The 9,952-nt window shown below is 42.5% G+C and overlaps 1 pseudogene across 1 annotated transcript in view; it reads left to right on the top strand.

Annotated features, from left to right (window-relative positions):
- The first annotated feature begins 6,799 nt into the window (after positions 1-6,799).
- Positions 6,800-9,952, top strand: part of LOC311147118 (voltage-gated inwardly rectifying potassium channel KCNH2-like) — an 88,106-nt pseudogene continuing 84,953 nt past the window's right edge. The window contains exons 1-2 of the transcript in view: positions 6,800-6,875; positions 7,795-8,025. The product of the transcript in view is annotated as a voltage-gated inwardly rectifying potassium channel KCNH2-like (transcript). The remainder of the gene's footprint in view (positions 6,876-7,794; positions 8,026-9,952) is intronic.

The raw sequence follows: 9,952 nt of genomic DNA, 5'->3' as shown, positions 1-9,952 counted from the left end.
GCGTTTATATTTTTGTTCAGTGTAGTTTGGGACAAGTAGGCCAACAGCCAGAGAGGAACAGGCAAAGCATTCCAAAATCTTTGCTAAGAACACACATACCAAATCATCATGCGGTCCATGAGAAATTCCAAGATTGCGGAAAATCTATAATGGCGGATGTCATGGTCGCACAAGTTACCACAGCCACAAAATAATAAACTGCGCCTATTTCTACAATTTCTCTTCTTAAAATGTGATTTTAAACCTAACCTTAACTCTTACCTTAACCACACTGATAACCTTATGCCAAACCCTAACCTTATAGGAAGACCAAAAAGCAAATGATTGTTTTGATTTTATTATACGATAGCCAATTTTGACTATGTGGCTGTGCTATATAGTGGAAACCGGATGTCATGGGTCCGAGCATATACTTAGATAGATGACTCATCCTTGTATCTGTTCCATTATGCCGTCTGTGAGAGCACGGGCAGCGCCATTGAGGCCATCTCCATTTTGAAGTAGTCAATTTTCTTCTTCTACTACTTCTATGAGTTGGTAAACAAACTGAAAGGGTGCATACTGCCACGTGGAGTGTGTTGTTTGAACAGCTATAAAGCCAAGGCTGGTGATTTACTGCCACCTGCAGTTATGGTATGTTTGCTCACAAGTGTAATTCATTGGCTGATCCCTCCTGATGACCTGGATGGAATTATGTGATCTTTCCTTAACCCATAGGAAGACCCAGGGAGAATCTCAATTGGTTTTGCTCGCCTCCTCTCCTCTTTCCTCTCCTCGTCTCTTTTTTGAAAAAGGTCAAAGGTAATTGAGGAGCGGAGGTGAGGAGAGGAAACATGGAAAAAAATGTGCTTGAATGAAATGAGACTCTTCTTCTCCACGCGTCATTAGGCAAATTACGTTTACCGGAGTGGAATCCCAAAATAAATGTGTAAAGGGATCAAAACAAATGTTGCTAGTTGTGCAATACATGTTATAGATAAAAGGATAAGTAGCTTATTGTTTTTAAATGTATGATTTTCTCCTTCAAGAAAACAACAGTTGATTTAAAAACACTTCCACAATTGTCGGCACGAGGATACTCTTGTGCATCCTCTGCCGAAGTAGGTAATCTAGGAGGGGAGCAGACTCTTCAGTCGCTTACTATTGAATTGACACTCTCCTCGATCACTCGACCACTTATCTATTTCCGGGTCACGGAGGAGATGGAGGGGTCGAGGACAGACTTTTTTCCAATTGAGAATCTCCCCCACCAAGGGCTGTAGCTACCTATGAGGACACCGAGGTCCAAACCTCTGTAATTTTTTTCGAATGAAAACAACTATATGCACTTACTGTTGAGAGTTAGAATTGTAGAATACACAAGGTGCAATTTCAAAACTTGGTTGTGCATCAGCAGTTTTCTGCTTGTTAGGTGTCACCAGGGGCGCAACTTTCACTGGGGACGGGGGGACGGGGTCATGTCCCCCTCACATTCTGAAATGTCATTTTTGTCCCCCCCCCAGCTTTATCGTTGTAATGTGATACAAGAAGCGGCAGAGGTGTACTTTAGGACAGGTTTTAAGACATCTTTGCACATTTATTAAAAATTAAAAACGGAAATATTACATTAACATAAGTATTGAGACCCTTTACTCAGTACTTTGTTGAAGCACCTTTGGCAGCAGTTACAGCATCCAGCCTTCTTGAGTATGACGCTACAAGCTTGGCACACCTGTATTTGGGGAGTTTCTCCCATTCTTCTCTGCAGATCCTCTCAAGCGCTGTCAGGTTGGATGGTTGCTATTTCCAGGTCTCTCCAGAGATGTTTGATCGGGTTCAAGTCCGGGCTCTGGCTGGGCCACTCAAGGACATTCAGAGACCTGTGTTGTCTTGGCTGTGTGCTTAGGGTCGTTCTCCTGTTGGAAGGTGAACCTTTGCCTCAGTCTGAGCTTCTGAGCGCTTTGGAGCAGGTTTTCATCAAGGATCTTTCTGTACTTTGCTCCGTTCATCTTTGTCTCAATCCTGACTAGTCTCCCAGTCTCTGCTGCTGAAAAACATCACCACAGCATGATGCTGCCACCCCCATGCTTCACCGTAGGGATGGTGCCAGGTTTCCTCCAGACATGACACTTGGCATTCAGGGCAAAGAGTTCACTCTTGGTTTCATCAGACCAGAGAATCTTGTTTCTCATGGTCTGAGAGTCTTTAGGTGCCGTTTGGCAAACTCCAAGCCAGCTGTCATGTGCCTTTTACTGAGGAGTGCCTTCTGTCTGGCCACTCTACCATAATGGCCTGATTGGTGGAGTGCTGCAGAGATGGTTGTCCTTCTGGAAGGTTCTCCCATCTCCACAGAGGAACTCTAGAGCTCTGTCAGAGTGACCATCGGGTTCTTGTTCACCTCCCTGACCAAGGCCCTTCTCCCCTGATTGCTCAGTTTGGCCGGGCGGCCAGCTCAAGGAAGGGTCTTGGTGGTTCCAAACTTCTTCCATTTAAGAATTATGGAGGCCACTGTGTTCTTGGGGACATTCAATGCTGCAGAAATATTTTGGTACCCTTCCCCAAATCTATGCCTCGACACAATCCTGTCTCGGAGCTCTACGGACAATTCCTTCGACTTCATGGCTTGGTTTTTGCTCTGACATGCACTGTCAACTGTGGGACCTTATATAGACAGGTGTGTGCCTTTCCAAATCATGTCCAATCAATTGAATTTACCACAGGTGGACTCCAATGAAGTTGTAGAAACATCTCAAGGATGATCAATGGAAACAGTATTTCTGATTTTTATTTTTAATACATTTGTAAAAATGTCTAAACCTGTTTTCGCTTTATCATTATGGGGTATTGTGTGTAGATTGCTGAGGTTTTTTTTTTTTACTTAAAGAAATGTGGAAAATGTGAAGGGGTCTGAATACTTTCCGAAGGCACTGTAACTGCTGTTTAACTTAACAACAAAAAAACTAAACTAGTGTTTATTCACAGTGCTGAGCTAGTATTGTAACTGACATGTAACGTTAGCTAATGTTTCATCCCCTCTCAACTGAGGTTAATGAATAAGCAACGCTAGCTAGTAACTACCACAGCCAAGTCAGCTCTAGCCTCTAGTTATCTGTCAGATAGTAATAATAACCACCTCATATCACTATCTGACAGCTGTTGTTTGTATGGAAATGTTTTGTAGCCTTTGTTTTGTCCCACTTCAACTAGCTTTTGCCAGTTGATGTACCGTTAGAGAGAGAGCTGGCCAAAAGTTGGCTAACATTAGCTATTATTTTTGTCCCAATCACACTAGACCTGAATCAAACTATGAAACCGCCGGCCAAATGATGGAATATTGATATTCTGACATTTTTTTCAGTGCAATGTGAGCTTTAGTAGTCAGTATGGCAATGTAATGTTATTGATCTTTCAATTTACTTAACTAATTCCCTACTTTTTACACAGACACAGTAATAAACAGCTCTAACGTTACAGGCTTCACTGTCATGGTGCACAGTGGAGGTCTGCCCGGTATCTTAGCAGGATCAGATGGTGACAGGGGTCCCAGCAGGGTTAGACAGCCAAGGAAGACCAGTCTACGGAGCTCAGGTGAACTTTGCAGTATATTAACAATATCAGTGAATGATACAGTTCCATGTTGAATTGATGGGTAGACCTACAGTAGCTACAGGACAGCAGCTTAAGCTTAAAGCTACAGTCTGCGATCTGGGAATAATAGTCATTTCCATTTTTGAACCATTGATTATATTCTTGGATAATATAATGTATAAATGTACACCAAGGTAATTCTTTGTCATGCCTCATTTTAGGGGGATCAGATGGTGACAGGGGTCTCAGCAGGGTCAGGCAGCCAGGGAAGACCAGTCTGTGACGGAGGTGAGGTGAATTCTTGCAGATACAACACTTTATTATCTCTGTGCAGCAAACACTGGACAAGCCAGATGCTATTTTAATGCAGTTGGACAAACCTTCAAAGTTGATTTCCAAACTGTGTCAAGGGTTGATAGAGGCTTTCCCCGATGAAACAAAACATGTAAAACAAAAATGTGAGGAAGACATGGTAGAAGCTTTTGATGATGATGAATGGATACAGATATGTTTCAATGCCCAGTCATGTTCATATCATCTCAGACATACATTACTGCAGTTTAAGACCATCCATAGAACATACTATATGCCAGTGAAACTGAATTACATGCACTCAGAAATGTCATTCCTCTGCTGGAGGTGTAAAACACAAAAGGGGACATATTTGCATATGTTATGGTCTTGTGAAGGCTGGCTGAATTCTGGCAAATAGTATGTTATTTTATCTCAGCATGTCTACAGATTCTCCCTTCTCCCTGTTTTTGTTTGCTTGGAAATGTTGATACTGGAGACTGTTATTTGAAGAACCTGTGCAATCAAAATCATTTATAGCAGCTAAGAAATGCATTGCCATTAATTGGAATGTTGGTTATCCTCCCACAATGTCAAGTTATGTATCACTAGATTTAATTTATTACAAGATTAAAGGTAAACTGGGCAACTTCCATAAGGTCTGGATGCCTTATACTGTATGGAATACAGTACGACTAAAGGAGTCTGCATTGAAAACATGCCCACGTCAGGGGAGATACCTATTTAGGCAATCCCTAACTGCTGGGCTGCTCAGTCTTGGACCTGGGGGTCTGCTGTCCTGTGGGTTGTCACTCTGGCCTTGGCCTAACACACCCAAAACCAATAATGAATGTTTCACTAAGATCCTAAAGTTGAGTGGGGTGTGTTGGGTTGGGGCGCTGCAGGGTGTTGAACTGGGAAGGAGTGAACTGGGAAGGACATTGTGTTTTCAATAGTTTATTTGTTAAGCTATTGGTTAAAGGTGCAACACAATATTTATAATTGAATTACATTTGATCAAGTTCAGTCTTATTAATCACTTAAACATATTTAATAACGATCTATTACCTAGCTTGATGACTGTGGGCATTTTTGCTAACTTTTTGTTCTAAATAGAGACGGTATATTGGATTGTGTAAAATAGCAAGAAATTTACTTTAGATGCCCAAAAAGATTCTGGGGGAGGACCACCAGAACCCCCGCCAGGCTAAAGCCTGTTGGCATCAGACCTCATGCCACGATACCGTCTACCCGATGGTAAGGGAGTGAACAGCTCGTGGCTGGGGTGTGTGGGGTCCTTGATGAGTGATGTACTGGGACGTCTTCCCCACCCGCTGGAGAATCTTGCGGTCGTGGACGGGAAATTCCCGTACCAGGCCGTGATGCAACCAGTCAGGACTTTCTCAATGGTGCAGGGCAGTGAAGGCTGCTGAGGGGGGGATGGCATATAATAATGGCTGGAATAGAGCGAATGGAATGTCGGTGGTGGTGTTGGTCCATGTCCTCAGTGATGTGGATGCTGAGGAACTTTAAAAACTGCTGACTCTCTCAACTGCAGCTCTGTTGATGTGGATCGGGTATGTTCCTCTGCTTCCTGTCAACAATCAACTACTTTGTTTTGTTGACATTGAGGGAGAGTTTGTTGTCCTGGCACCGCAATGCAAGTTCACTTACCTCCTCCCTATAGGCTGACTCGTTGTTGTTGGTTATCAGGCCTACAACCGTGGTGTCGTCAGCTAACTTGATGATGGAGTTGGTGTCGTGCAAAGCCACGCAGTGGTGGGTGAACAAGGAGTACAGCAGAGGGCTGAGGACACACCCCTGGGGGGGCCCTGTGTTAAGAGTCAGTGTGGAGTAGGTGTTGTTGCCAATCCTCACAGCCTGTGGTCTGCCCGTAAGGAAGATTTACAATAATAATTTCCATTATTATAGGTAGCCATTGGTAAGTGTAAAGGAAATGCCAATGCAGACATTTGAGACAGTTGAGCATGAACAGATGAGATCAGTAAGCATAGCCTATTACATTCTTGAGAACAAAATAATCTGGTTTACCATTCACAATTCTAACCTGACAATTTGTAACCTGCTGTTGCCACCTGCTGGTCATAGGCTCATACTGTACCAGAATACAAGCTATCTGGTAATGTGCTTTCTGTGCCTCTAGATGGCAATCACACCATTCAGTCTCATCTTGATTGAAGGCACAAGGTCCCAGGTGGTGAGTGAATGATGCTATAAAATGCTAGTAGACTTTTATACCATACATTTGACATTATCAAATAACTAAGCATTTGTTTATCTAAAAGAACATAACCTACAAAAATATATATATTTTAAATATTGCCTTGCTGCGTCTGTGATGGACCTACATCTAAAAGTATTTCCCTTTGCAATGTCACAATCCATTTTCAACATAAATAAGAAAAGTAGGCTAATCTTCTGTTCAGTAAAGTAAGTTCTGTCATATTGCCTTCGACTGTATATAAAAACACAACACAATGGACAGAGACGCACCTGACAACAACATATTGATAGACCATCATAATTTTAAAAAGCAGAGGTTGCAACCACGACATCTTGGGTGGTCACAGAAACAGGACAATATAGCAACAGTCCCCAGGCACCTGTGAATTGGAATAGCAGCTTCCACTGAACATGAGGCAGTGCTACTTCCAAGCTGGGGAAGTGAAGGATACACCCGTAGCCTAACAACAAAGCAGGTTGGCTGATAGCCAAGAAGCCTGTTTGGGGATGTTTTACACAAAAACGTCGAGAGCTTTTCAAAGTGATGAAAAAAGTAGTTGGCACGTCACGTCGCAGGGCTTGGTGGCTGTGACATGTTTCCAGCGGTTTAGGCATTTTAGAGCGACAACATAGGAGACCTCACCTGTGACAGGAGCGTACGGTCCAACTTTCCAAACCGCGCGAAATACGGCCCAAAATGCCTGTTCGGCGGGGACACGTGGCTCCTCAGAACACTTTTCTGGATACAATCATCAGAAAATTCGAAGGACAGAGTAAGATTTTTCTTATTCAATAGTGTACGATTTTTCCTATTCAATATTGAGTCAGCATTTTGGGGAACCAATGTTTAGGAATCCCTTTGGTTAGGGGTTTGGAATAAAATCAAAACAGCCTCTTCCTATTTTCAAAGGCTTCTTTTGGCAAAAAAATGAAAAATGTCCCTATTGAAATTAGAATATTAGCCTATTATTGAAATCTGCATGTGTTGAGTTAATAGGTTTAATTAGATATATGCTCTTGCACTGTAAGCTATTGTGATTCTCTTGTTTAAAAAAAGTATAGTACTGCAAACGTATTAACCATGATATGATTTATGTCGGATTTGCCACCTTACTTTAATTATGTTTCCCTTCTTGGTATATTAGAATGTTAGGGTACACATAATGATAAAATCAGATTTAGGCCTATGGGCTACATTTCTACATGACAGACATACTGGGAGAGTAATATTTCAAGGAGATAAATATAGGGCAGCAGTGTCTGTCAGAGCATACATTTGGCTCAAATCCAAACAGGATCAGAAGTTAGTTTCTAAGCAGGATAGGAGGGAGTAAAACAGCTATATTTCAAAAACTGACATGCATCAATGAATGTTTCCTTCTTGGGACATATTTTGATACCAAAACTTTTCTAAGGCTCTAAACAGTTAACAGTTTTGATGTAAACAGCAAGCTTAGTAGTTGAAGTTGAAAACAGACTTGCACCTTACAGATGCTCCCATCTTAGTTCTCTTGCAGGTTTTAATACATGACTTGGTTATATGCCTTGGTGCAGATCACTGATATGGCATGTGTGGTCAAGTAAAATAACCATCTTAAATTGTACTGTGGTAAACTGTATTATATGCGATGACAAAATCCAAGGACTCTTTAGATTAGAATAATTTTGATATATTATTCCCTCCCTCCTCAGATCGCAAGTTCATCATCGCCAATGCTCGCGTGGAAAACTGTGCCATCATCTTCTGCAATGACGCCTTCTGTGGCATGTGCGGGTACACACGCGCTGAGGTCATGCAGAAGCCGTGTACCTGCAGCTTCCTGTATGGGCCGCACACCAAGAGGCCCGCCGTGGCCCAGATGGCCAAGGCTCTGCTGGGCTCCGAGGAGAGGAAGGTGGATATCTCCCTCTACACCAAAGATGGTACGAGCCCGCACAGCCCACAAGGGCCTCAGCAGGGCTCTCATTTTATTTTGAAACATCAAACAGAGTTAGGAATATGGGCTGTAAAGTCATTTTACATTTTGGTGATGTCTTTTGGTGATGCTAGTTTGGTAACATTTTACTTGAACGCTCCATTATATCACAATCATTACATTTTACATTTACATTTACATTACATTTTAGTCATTTAGCAGACGCTCTTATCCAGAGCGACTTACAGGAGCAACTAGGGTTAAGTGCCTTGCTCAAGGGCACATTTACGTCATTTAGCAGACGCTCTTATCCAGAGTGACTCACAAATTGGTGCATTCACCCTATAGCCAGTGGGATAACCACTTACAATTTTTTTTTTGGGGGGGGGGGGGGGGGTAGAAGGATTACTTTATCCTATCCCAGGTATTCCTTAAAGAGGTGGGGTTTCAAATGTCTCCGGAAGGTGGTGAGTGACTCCGCTGTCCTGGCGTCGTGAGGGAGCTTGTTCCACCATTGGGGTGCCAGAGCAGCGAACAGTTTTGACTGGGCTGAGCGGGAACTATGCTTCCGCAGAGGAAGGGGAGCCAGCAGGCCAGAGGTGGATGAACGCAATGCCCTCGTTTGGGTGTAAGGACTGATCAGAGCCCGAAGGTACAGAGGTGCCGTTCCCCTCAGTGCTCCATAGGCAAGCACCATGGTCTTGTAACGGATGCGAGCTTCAACTGGAAGCCAGTGGAGTGTGCGGAGGAGGGGGGTGACGTGAGAGAACTTGGGAAGGTTGAACACCAGACGGGCTGCGGCATTCTGGATGAGTTGTAGGGGTTTAATGGCACAGGCAGGGAGGCCAGCCAACAGCGAGTTGCAGTAATCCATAACTATGTCATAACACTATCATAACGTAACAGTGTCATAATGATGACATAGTGTGAAGCAGAAGCCGACGTGGCGGATTTGACAGTGAGGAGACAGAAAGGATGTTCTGGTGCTTACCTCTCAGAGGCTTTTATTTACAATAATAACAGGCGCAGGACGAATTGGCCGATAAACTTTATACAGAAAATAACAAACAGGACGTTGACATAAAGACTTGAATAAATCAAAGATATTGTCAGTATAAACTATTCCGGCAACAACTTTGCCTATAACAAAATGCAGGTAGGCCAACCTGTTACCTGCCCAACCTGCTCTCCTCCCAAACAAAGGCCGACTGAGCACCTCAGTAGCCTACTCTTTCCAGGAACTCCCTTCCACCATGATAGCCCCAAAACATATTTCTACCACAAATGAATGATTTCCCATGGACATATAACATCATAAACAACAGTTTTACATAAACCCACACTTAAATAACTTATGCCATAACTTATTCTTTAATTCACACAATACACATTCATGAAGTAATTCACCCCGGGATAATTCATCACTTTGGTTATTCCCATTAACCAATAAATGTTCCTTGATGACTCGCAGACTAATTTGCTTCATGCACACCGGCACTTCAACAAGAAAACAGCGCGGAGCTTCAAACAAACATCAGGTAGGTTAAATTATATGATTATTCTCTACCAACACTTCGATCGTTATTCTAATAATATATTTAACATTGCTAGAGCATGTACGTTTAAATGGGCAGCTTTATACACGGTAGAAACATGGTTAACAAGTTACATTGTTTGAGTTACTGGCGTGCACAACAAACACTTGACTTTGACACCTTATGTCAAAGTATTGTTGGCAAACGGAATGCGCAACTCTAACCAACATATTTTCTTTTGTTTCAGGATTCTTGGCTATACCTTGAAGAGATACAATAAAGAGTCTTTCTCAAACCAATACTTTGTTTGTGTCATTGTCTATAAGTCACGGACATGCAATCCATGACACATAGGCTATAGTATCAGAAAAATATAGTATTTTAAAAAAAAAACATATA

This window comes from Coregonus lavaretus (assembly GCF_964263955.1).
Source record: "Coregonus lavaretus genome assembly, chromosome: 19".
NCBI classification, from domain to species: Eukaryota; Metazoa; Chordata; class Actinopteri; order Salmoniformes; family Salmonidae; genus Coregonus; species Coregonus lavaretus.
This window is presented reverse-complemented; position numbering and strand designations above follow the sequence as displayed.